Consider the following 10,719-nt stretch of genomic DNA (forward strand, 5'->3'; position numbering starts at 1 on the left):
GTTTGAATGTATAAGATGAATAACGAGGTTTTATCATTTAGCTACATTAATTCCAGGAATCAGCGCGTAAAACCTTCAATTTTTCATTCTAATTATAAAATATTATAAAATCTTTGTTTCTATCGTACTTCTTTTGAGATAATGTACCCAAGATTGCTGCGCAACCGTATTCTCAAACACTCTCTCCAAGTAGAACAAATGCGTTCCATTACTCCGCTCGTGATCGCACCGTGATTTTAATCCCGATCAAACTTTCCAAGCGAGACGATAAATTTACACAAGGAAACCGTCCGGGCTATCGAGTGTCTCCCTTCCTAATGAAACGCGGAAGAAAAAACTCGCGAGGTCCCATCTGCGCGCGCCAATGTTTGAGACGGAGTGTCTCGTGGCGCAATCTCGGAATTAAACAAAAGCTCACGGGTTCTTCCCGTCCGCCTACAGATCGCTCGAAATGGGATGCCGTTTCGTTCTCGGTAGGCGAAAGATCGAAGGTACACACGGGGAGAGAGAGTCAGATTGACAGATGGACAGGCATTAGGATATGTTTCTCTTCTGGCGGCACGTGTGAGAAATACAGAGAAGAAAAAGATAAAGAAAGAGCGAGAAAGAGGAAATAGGAATAGGCCTCGAAAGATTTCAACACAACCATACTCCGGTAGACCCTCTTAAGGACAGAAATCATCTCCTTATCCCATGGGACCTTCTATCCCTGCCGATTCCCTGCTCTACATAAAACCTAGAAGGGCGAAGTGCCGCCGGTATATAGGTATCGCCAGGCAGTATCTTTCAGACTGTAAATTCCTCGGAGTATCACAGAGTGTCTAGTGGCTGTAAAGTTCGCGGGATATATATGTAGCGCATAATAGTATCCGGTATCCGCTATCTGAATTCTCCCGGCCATAGAGTTGACGGTGTTCGTGTAAGCTGGGCGTATAGAGGGGTCTCGCACACGGTCAGGAGGGAAAACGGGGAACAAAGCGGCTCTGGAGCTCTAGAGGCTCCTGTTAAAAGCCTGTGTCGGTCTCTTTCCTTCATTCGTCGGACGACGGATCTATCATCCATTCTTTATCGACGGCCATTCGTGCCCACGCTTGCGAAAATTGAATTCCATTGTGGCGGCTATTGCAGGCGACCGCGGCGAGTCGCCCGTTTAATGCATTAAGCGCAGCGAGTCCACGAATATGCGACCGTATGTCGGCCTGTACTGTTTTGGGTTGCAAATGCCGCGCCCCGCGCGAGATCCTTTTATTTTTCCTCGCACGAATACATGCAGCTAATACATTTGTTTCGCGCGGAGACGTGTCGCGTATCGACAATGGGGTGCAACATCACGAAGAAAAGTTACGTTAATCTTATCGAATTCCTTATTTCCAAATACAAAAATGAGAATATATGTTTTTAGTAAACCGATAACAATCAGCGTCCGAATTTTTTACTTTATGGATATAGATAAATAATAGAATAAATTTTATTTAAATAAATAAAATAAGCCGCAATTTTGCAAAATAACAATTTTGCAAAAATATATTCCTTTTACAAAAAGCTACATGTTTATCAAATTTATATTTATGAGAACTTTTAATGTATTTTATTAAAGTGATGCGGGTAAGGAGAGACTAAAAGCAGAATTTAGTGGAAGATAACTATCTGCCACATGCATATTTATAAGAAACCATAAAATGATACCTATTTTAAGAAAAATATCGAAATATCTTTCACAATGTGGCTAAAAAATCTACATACTAAAATCTATCGCAACATTTTTTTAATATATTTTAATTGCATATATAAATAAATGTATATTTTTAAGTTTTACTATGTAAAATGGTTAATTTTTTTACTATGTGTTTAAAAACTTTTATCCTCATTCTATACATATATAGTCTTATTTTTTATTTTATTAATAAATGTAATGATAACAAAACTAGAAACAGAGACAATATTTTAAATAATTAAATGAATATTAATCTTAACACACAAAATTATTATTTTAAACTGTTACATATTTTTTCCAAAATTCTTCCACATTGCGCGTATAACGCATATAAATTCAACAACGTATGTGTATTAATAATTGTAGTCTTCCAGATTTCTGATATATCAATGTACTTATTGATCTTGAGGGTTGTGCTAAGATTAATGTGTGTAAAGAGAAAAACTGCGGAGGTTTATCTTCGCTCTATAGACGCATGTAATGCAGTACCTCCAAGCTCATGAAAACCATTAGGAAAAAAATTGCGGAACGACCCAGAAAAGGAAACAGCACGCATCCTGTAATTCACCCCGTATTCTCTCCCATCCCTTTTTCTTTCCACCATCAGCATACTCTCCTTCATCATTCGTCCTTCTTTTTTCGCGTGTCGCGACCTTCGTTCCGCTTCCCTGGCAGCGGGTATACGGCGGAAGTGTAGGAACTGAAGAAGGGTGACTGAATTTTATCAGGAGAAATGTATACCTACACTACACTGCGAACGTCAGATCTTAACGTCGTTCTGAGGCCGCCGACATTTTAGACTGTCTCCTCAATATCGCCATTCTGGAAATGTTCACGAATGCCATTCCCGACTCCGCTCTTCCGTGAATTTGAGGAAAATAAACGGAATGCCACGGCGCAAGTGTTTTATACTAGCAGTATCGCGTTGCTCACGACCTGATTATTATATAAAATTACTCTAACAACAATACGCTGCTTTTGCAAATCTATATATTTATTTTATTTTCCGAGGCTTGATTGTACGTTTAATTTTTTTTATGCGATTTAATTTCAAGCTACACATTTTTTGCTTTAAAGGTAGACAATATTTATTGACAACTGCTAACGGTTTGTAAATCCGTAAACTGAAAATGCGTTTGAAAGTTCTTTAGTATTTTCTGAGATATCTAGAATCTTAAAGCTGCAGAGCATTTTAAGAGATTAGCAATAAAATATCTTCCAACAGAGTACCTACAATATTTTTAACGACAAAATGTTTTAAATATCATATTATTCTTACCCATTGCATTATACATGGGATCCGGGTTGAGAACGCGGGCAAATTATTCATATAGAAATACTATGCGTATTCTCTCAAGAAAGTTCTACTATTTTGAAGATCATAAAAGATGTTTTAAAGATCTGTACAATTTGCCATTATTTTTTCCGATACTATTCTACAGAAATATCGGTTTCTGTTTACTACATCATAAACATTATTTAACGTAATGACATACATGCTCAATTACGATTAACGCCAGACCGAGTAATAAGTGAAGTAAGAATATTCTCTTTCCGCTGCGCCTTAACAAGAAGCGTTACTTGAATATGTAAATATGCAAAGAGATATTAATCCCTAGTGAAAAACACAATGTTGAAATTTTGTTCTCGGCATTTGGCGTCGTTGTTGCCGCCCGCGCTCCCTCCCGTAAAACTTCATGCATTATTCTACGCTTATGCACGGAAAAGAGAAAATACCGAAATTTGACATTTCATTTCCTCCAAACCTGACGTAGTGCGAGCGTTAAAGAAAGATGAACATTACACATTCAAATATCTTGCAATATTTCAGAGCAGGAAGCATTTACATACGAGAAAAGAAATGATGCGGATTTAAAGATTTAAAGAGACCTGCTTCATTAAAAGAAATACAGATTCGTTAGAATTTATTCCGTAATTTTCAATTGCTTTGTTAGATAATTTTGCGGCTTATCAGAATGTGCGCGTTGCACATAACTAATACAACGATTTCTTGTGTATAAATTAATTGTATTAATTAAAGATAAAAACAAGCGAAAATAAATTGATGTAGTCAGTAGAAAATATTAAAATTATTTAATTATATTTTGTTAATTGAATGATGGTCACGCACTTCATTAACTTTGAACATTATTTTACATTTATAACAATTAAAAGTTCTGGAGTAATTTTCACAATCAATAATTTTTACTAAGGTCAATTGACTCGGCTTTTTGACGGTAGGTTTTTCAATATTTTTCTCTCAATCGAAGTCGGTCGTAAATCATTCGAAAGCGAACCATTCTGTTTTTATCTATTCGTCCAACCAACAGTTATAAATCGTATCAGTGTATCTTAAAAATTGCATTTTCTTAGAACCATTGTCACATTTTGGTACAATTTTCTCTAATACTTTTGGAAATAGTTTCAGAAATAATATTCGGAAATACTAGAAAATTGTGTACGTTATGAATAATTTTCTTGATATTCCGCTTTCGCGAATCCTTTATGATATACATTTGTGGTATACATATCGCTACATATATACGTATTTTCGCTACCAAAATACTCGCTTTAAAAATTTCCGCCATCAGAAAGTGCATGGCATAATTTACCTTTTGATACCAGATCCGTTCAACCGAGGAAAATTGAGAGGCAATGCAATGCAAATAAAAGAGCTTCAGTTGCATACGATGAACACGCGCATATTCTATGAAAAAAATCCAGTTTTCAAGTACTATCATGAGGAATATAAAAAGGCACGTGCACGCAGGAAATCTCGCAGGCGTGAGTAATGCGAGTTCGTCCACTCTCGCGTAGATTAGTCTCAAAGGATTGCGTTGTCGACGAGCTAACTTTCGCGAGCACGCAAACAAGCCTTCGGTATAACTTTGCCCGCCGCTCCGTTCCTCTCTGAGAATTATCGCGCAAGAACGTTGCTATTCGCGCCGATGACAAACGTTGCGTGTGCTATAAGTGGATAAACGCGAACGCGAACGCGCACTCATGAACATCGATAATCGATACGCACTTATTTTGTAACGTAAGTCGTAAAGATAAAAAGATGGTAATATTGCGTAACTATATGTGATATATCAATGTATCTGCTGCGATAACGATAAGAGTTGGCAGAAAGTGATGGAAAACGACAACATTTTGCGCTCATAACTGAGTAAGGCAAATGGTTGAGTGCCATAGGAATGGATAACAATTCGGTAATATATCTCAAATGTAATAACATAGTTCTTACTTTTGTTAAGAGCTAAGTTAAATTTATCGAATTGCTCATGTGCCGCTTACATTTTCCAATATATTCCAATTTATTCTTCTTGTTAACAAATGCAACACTTGCTAGCTCATATATAACGTCATGCTGAAATTTATTAGAGTACATGCAATGGTGATAAAACGCGACTGTTGTATAAATAAATAAATAAATAAATAAACGCTTCAGTTTGCACGCAATAAGTGTAGCGCGAATTTGAGGAATAAAAATATCGCGCTAATTGTGAATTGGCGCTAATTGACCTGACTGCCAATGTACGATATATAATATGGTTTATCATTTGTGATTTGATTTGATATTCAAAATGTTAGGATTGCAATTTTCAAGCTTGATGAGGGAGAAATAATTTAAAAGCGTGTTTGACAGAACGTGGAATATCGCCATAATTTGCTCATTAAATTCTTCAATTTCTTGATTAATCAATTGATTAGTCTTCCACATAAGAGAAACAGTTAAAGCTAGAAAAATAGCCCATCTTTTATGTAACTGCGCCATCCGTGATTTGATTTCGAACGAATAAAATAAACAGACATTCCATGTGTTGCTGTTCATGAATTTCCGGCATGTCGTCATCAATTTCAAATTTTTCAAAATACGCCTCTATGCTCTTCGAAACATTCGATGCACGAATATGTACAAAAAGTTTCGAAATTGTTTTCAAATGTTAAATCGTTGCTGCAACGGTTTTTCCCACGGTAAAACCTGAAAATATTCCCGCAATATATTCTCAGCAATTTTCATCTTGCCGGGAAGGCAACATTTTTCTCCTTCTTTGTACGTAACGTCGTTTTCTGTCTTTCGAAAAAAAAAGAGAGGAAAGAAATGAAATCATATCTCCCTAGATTGATCGTTCTTGTGCAGCAGTTGCGACGAAGAATACCGTACATTGCGAGGAAAAATATGATCCTCTACCGCCGTGGTGAGCACGACTTAGATTAATCGGCGAAATAATGATATAATTAATTACGTACAATTAGCACGAAACTTCGCTAATGCGGAGTCCTTCCTGCCCGGTGTTCTATTAGACATTTGGTGCACCATTTGGGTGAGAAATGATCCTGATGAATTATCCCAAGTACTGCAATATGTATCCAAAGCTCTCTCCCTCGCTCTCTTTCTTTCGCTTTAATTTAGTTTTAATTTAAAAAATGACAAATATCTCTCCAGCAACTTAATAACCATCCGAAACACTCTCGTGTTTACGATACCTTCATTTGAATATACTTCATTTCCGAATGTAGAGGATGCGAATGTAATTATAAACTCGACGGCGATGAATAGAGAAATAAAATTTACGCGAATAAATTAGGCACGCGACAGCTTGATACGGAAATTAATATGATAAAATCTGAAATTGAATCGAAATGCATACCGGTATGCATGTGTCTCTAAATAAATCGACACGATCGAAATTTCAATATTAATACGCGGTCATAAAAGAGACCGTTGTATTAACTTTATACACGCCGAAAAGGTTTCTCTCCGACTAAATAATTAACAGTTTAGTCCGTAAAATAATATGTGATAATTACGAACTGCCACGGGGCAAATGTGTGACACATATCGACGAGTGTTATACGTGCATAATTAAATAAAACGAACTAAAAAGTAAAACTCGATATACGCTAACAATTTTGAACTATGTCACATGAATTAATTGTGAATAATCGTTTCGAATAAATGCGTATCTTACGATTCTGCACAAGATTGACCGCATAAACCATTACCAATTATTTCCTCAGAAATTATTAAAAAATAACGATGTAATTTCTTTTAAAATTCGTTGAGATTTTGTATTTTAAAAGTATGGTGCTACTCTGCTAATTGTAAATATGATTCCTTTATCAAGAAAATATTCAACTTGCGGATAATGCTTCAGTAACTAATTTAGTTCGAATAATTAAAATACAATTTACTAAATCATAATACACATATTATATACATTTATTAACAAAATAATGTTAATACATTAGTAATAACAAATTTTTCATCTAGATTATAATATGTAAACTAAAATAGTTAATAACTAATAATACGTTCTCAAACATTTAGCTCCTCTTTCAAAAATTTGTTACCATAAACGTGTCAAATAGGAATGAGATAAATGTAATGGCACAAAGATAAATAAGAAATGTCTACCTCCAGATGACACAGTCGTCATTTTTCTTCGTCGAAGTCACGCTGGCACACCTAATAATGGTGAACGCAACAGGTAATGGCACAGAAACGTGTCCTATTAAATTAACTGAAAAAGATCCTTACTTTTCTTACCGCATGATCGCCCTCGATCGATTAACTAAAGATGTGACGGCATTGCATACGTATATTCTACATTTCTTTTTCCAGCTCTTTCTTCTGCTCCGTGATAATTTTCTGCTTCTCATTTCGTAAAAGCACGAACAAAAGTGAATTGTATAATTTCTGACTAGTTGATTATAACGATTAATTTATTATAACGATTACATTTGTTTCACGCAATTATTTTCACTTCTCTTGAGAGAAAAATATATATTACGGTTCATAAATTCTATCAGATATATCGCCAGGTATAGGCACTCTCGTCGCGTCGAATTTTTGTACAATTTTGTCAGGGCAGAATGGACCCATCAATAAAGTTCCTCACGACATTTAACGTCCATTAATGTCGTGCATGAAAGAATGCACGAATTTTTTCAAAAGCAGTACAACTCTTTTCTGTGGATATTATTTGGGAATATACAATATATACTTTCAAAATGAGTTTAAATAGCAGTACAGCAAATATAAAATTACACTTAAAGAGTACCCCCCGCTTCAATTTCATAAAATTATTTATAAAATCTCCCACAAACAGAAGTGGAGCTAGAATTACTTACAATATATTGCTCATTGATTAATAGTATTATTCACATTTATTTAATTTGATTTGTAGAAATTCTTAAATTAAATATATTATAACATAAATAGCATTTTTCTATTCTACCGATGAAAAAATTAGCGTAAAAGTGATCATTACCTCGTTTCTCACTTACGGTCCAATAATCTACTAATCAGAGATCATGCGATAGCTTTTTATGGAAATGACTCAATATGCTAAATACACGGATCGCAAGTATACGGATCGCAAGTACCCGGATCGCAAGGAATTTATAAAATACCGTGCATTCAGGGAATTACTGGAATTACCTTGTCAACTACTGAACTGGAGGACTGCCGTGAGTGCCGGCGGATTCAATTGCGCCTGAAAAAAAGTAAAGTGGCCTGCTGAGAGCCCATTTGCACAAAATCCAACGACTGCTAACTCCCACAGCTTATGCTGCCATATAATTTCGGAATATCGGTGGCGCTTTAAAATGCCCGATATCACGTGATATCGGTGATGTAACGAACCATGGTAACCTTGCTTGGGCGAATTGGATCATGGACGCGATTTTAAGACAGTTACACGCCTGTTTCATATGTCACGGGATTACAAATTTTTTTAATAATTTTGTATAGGAATATTTGCTTTCTATTGCAAAGATCAGATGCAAATCTGTTTAATACTGTAGTTTAACAAAATATTATAAAAAATAATATAATATTTCAATTAAAGATATATTAGTTTAATAGGCACAAAAAAATTAAACTTTTTTTTATTTAATAACTTTAAAAATATAAACGGTAGTAGACAGCACGGAAGTGATTTCTGATTGTAATTATATTCTAAACAATTTACCACGTAGATCATTAAGTTAATTATACATTTAAACTCGTATAATTAAAGAGCACGTGAGTAATTATACATATTAAAAAAGTTATAGGATACATCATGCATTACTGTTACAAGATTTCTTTACTTCCGAAAGACTGTGCATATATATATATATATATATATAAAATTAAGAGAGAGATGACAGAGAGATGAGTTATGACAGAGAGAAAATGAGAATAAGTGCAATTTTATTTATCCATTCATTGTAATTAACAATGTTAATTACAATGTCGTCATAAATATCATACAATTATCACACAAAATCCAATCTAAATTATTTATATATAATTTGTACTCGTTGCGCTTCGTTATTTACTCACTTCGGATAAAAGCCAATTTAAATGGAATAGCCAGGATGAAAACCAACTATTAACAACTGTCGGGATTAATTTTACATTCGATGAGCATTTTACAGCAAATGCCCACGCTGCGAAATATGACATTTTTTTAATTATAACGCAGAAAAGAGCGCGTATATATGTATGTGTTATGCGTATATTTAATAAAAATAATGCAATATTCTTCCTGAGGTGAAAAAAAGAGTGAAAAAAAGAACACACTGGCTACCGAATACATTCGACTTCCCTCTTCGCAATCCGCTTTGCCCTACGCCCTCGTGTAGAAAGGCTTATCAACCTGCGTGCATTCCCAGAGAGGACGGTAATGAAAATGCCTCCGGAATATTTCACGTGCCCCTTTAATACATCAAGGGATGGCGCGGAGAAGCGGAAAGTGAGAACAAGGGAAGAGAGGGAACGAAGGAAAAGCTGCTGTACAGTCGATGCAGGAACAGGAGGCGAGGTAAAAGGGCCATAAAAGAATCCCTTTTCCATCTCTGCGTGTGTTACACCCCCGCGCATTCTTCTCATTTATAGCCCTTAATTCGAGTGACACTAGCCCGTGGCATCTCTTTATCTCGCTCTACCTTCACCATCATGAAACTGCCCGCTCATTGTTATGGGCGTATAAAAAAAATTTCATATCGCGACGAGATAAATAAACGAACGCGACCATATGTGTTCAGCGTTATTGCGTAATTGCCTTCGATCTTATATTCAGATTTACATCAATTCGAGATTTATCGAACAGTATACAAAAATTATAAAATCCACGTAAAACACGAGAAACATTCTACAAATTCTAGAAACAAAGTTATAAAGATATACACTGTTAAGGGAATTACTGCGTGCGCATCATACAGATGTAGTACTATACTTATTTCTTCTGTATCAAAAATGCAATTGACGTATTTAGAAGTCGATTGTAGATTTCAAGATTCTTAGGGAGCAATGAGCAAAATACGTTGTATCGGATTTTCTATCAAACTTTTTATTTATTCTCCATTCACGTAATTTTTTTAAAAAGCAATTGTTTTTGACAAAAGTTTTTGAGCTTCACGGTTTGCAAGACAGAACAGACGATGCACTAACTTCACGCTTGTCTCAAGCGTTTCCCTCGCCGATAATAAATCCCCGTCTCTCGCATCGTATTTTAATTATCAATAATCGAGGTCTCTTTAGCAATTCAAATTGCACACGTGACTACACCCTTGACACCGGCGCGGCGCGGCGCGGCCGCCGACATAGAGGACCTTGGGCCAACGAAATTGGCGTGCCAGCACGCGACAGCCGACGCGCGTCCGCGCCGCTAATGATCCGCGACTTACCGTCCATCCCGGCAGCAACGTCGCTCGATGATCGACGATTATCCGCGACGGGACATTCCCAGATCACGGCGAGTCTTTCGCGCGTGATCGATCCATGGAGTCGCGATATCGCGAGAACGCGGTCTATGCGATCCTGCATCCGCGTTGTCGTGGACCGGTAGATCGGGGTCTCGTTCCGTTGACACTCCTCGACGCGCCGAGGGGTGCACCGTCACTTTCGACGTGGCCACGGACGGACGATGTGTCACGCACAGACGTCGACATGATGTCACGCGTACATGGCGAAGCGCTCCTGGTATCGCGTGTTTGCCATGGTTTAAAAT

General features: G+C 36.5%; 1 protein-coding gene across 6 annotated transcripts in view; it reads right to left on the minus strand.

Moving 5' to 3' along the window:
- The window catches only part of LOC112451630 (dopamine D2-like receptor), a 207,921-nt gene extending 197,208 nt beyond the window's left edge, over nt 1-10,713 (minus strand). For all 6 annotated transcript variants that reach the window (XR_003040393.1, XM_025011385.1, XM_025011384.1 and 3 more), the window contains exon 1: nt 10,397-10,713. The gene's annotated coding sequence lies outside the window, so the exon portion shown is untranslated. The remainder of the gene's footprint in view (nt 1-10,396) is intronic.
- Nucleotides 10,714-10,719: the final 6 nt, after the last annotated feature.

The sequence above is a fragment of the Temnothorax curvispinosus genome, unplaced genomic scaffold (genome assembly GCF_003070985.1).
Source record: "Temnothorax curvispinosus isolate PA1 unplaced genomic scaffold, ASM307098v1 QBEX01002427.1, whole genome shotgun sequence".
Lineage (NCBI taxonomy): Eukaryota > Metazoa > Arthropoda > Insecta > Hymenoptera > Formicidae > Temnothorax > Temnothorax curvispinosus.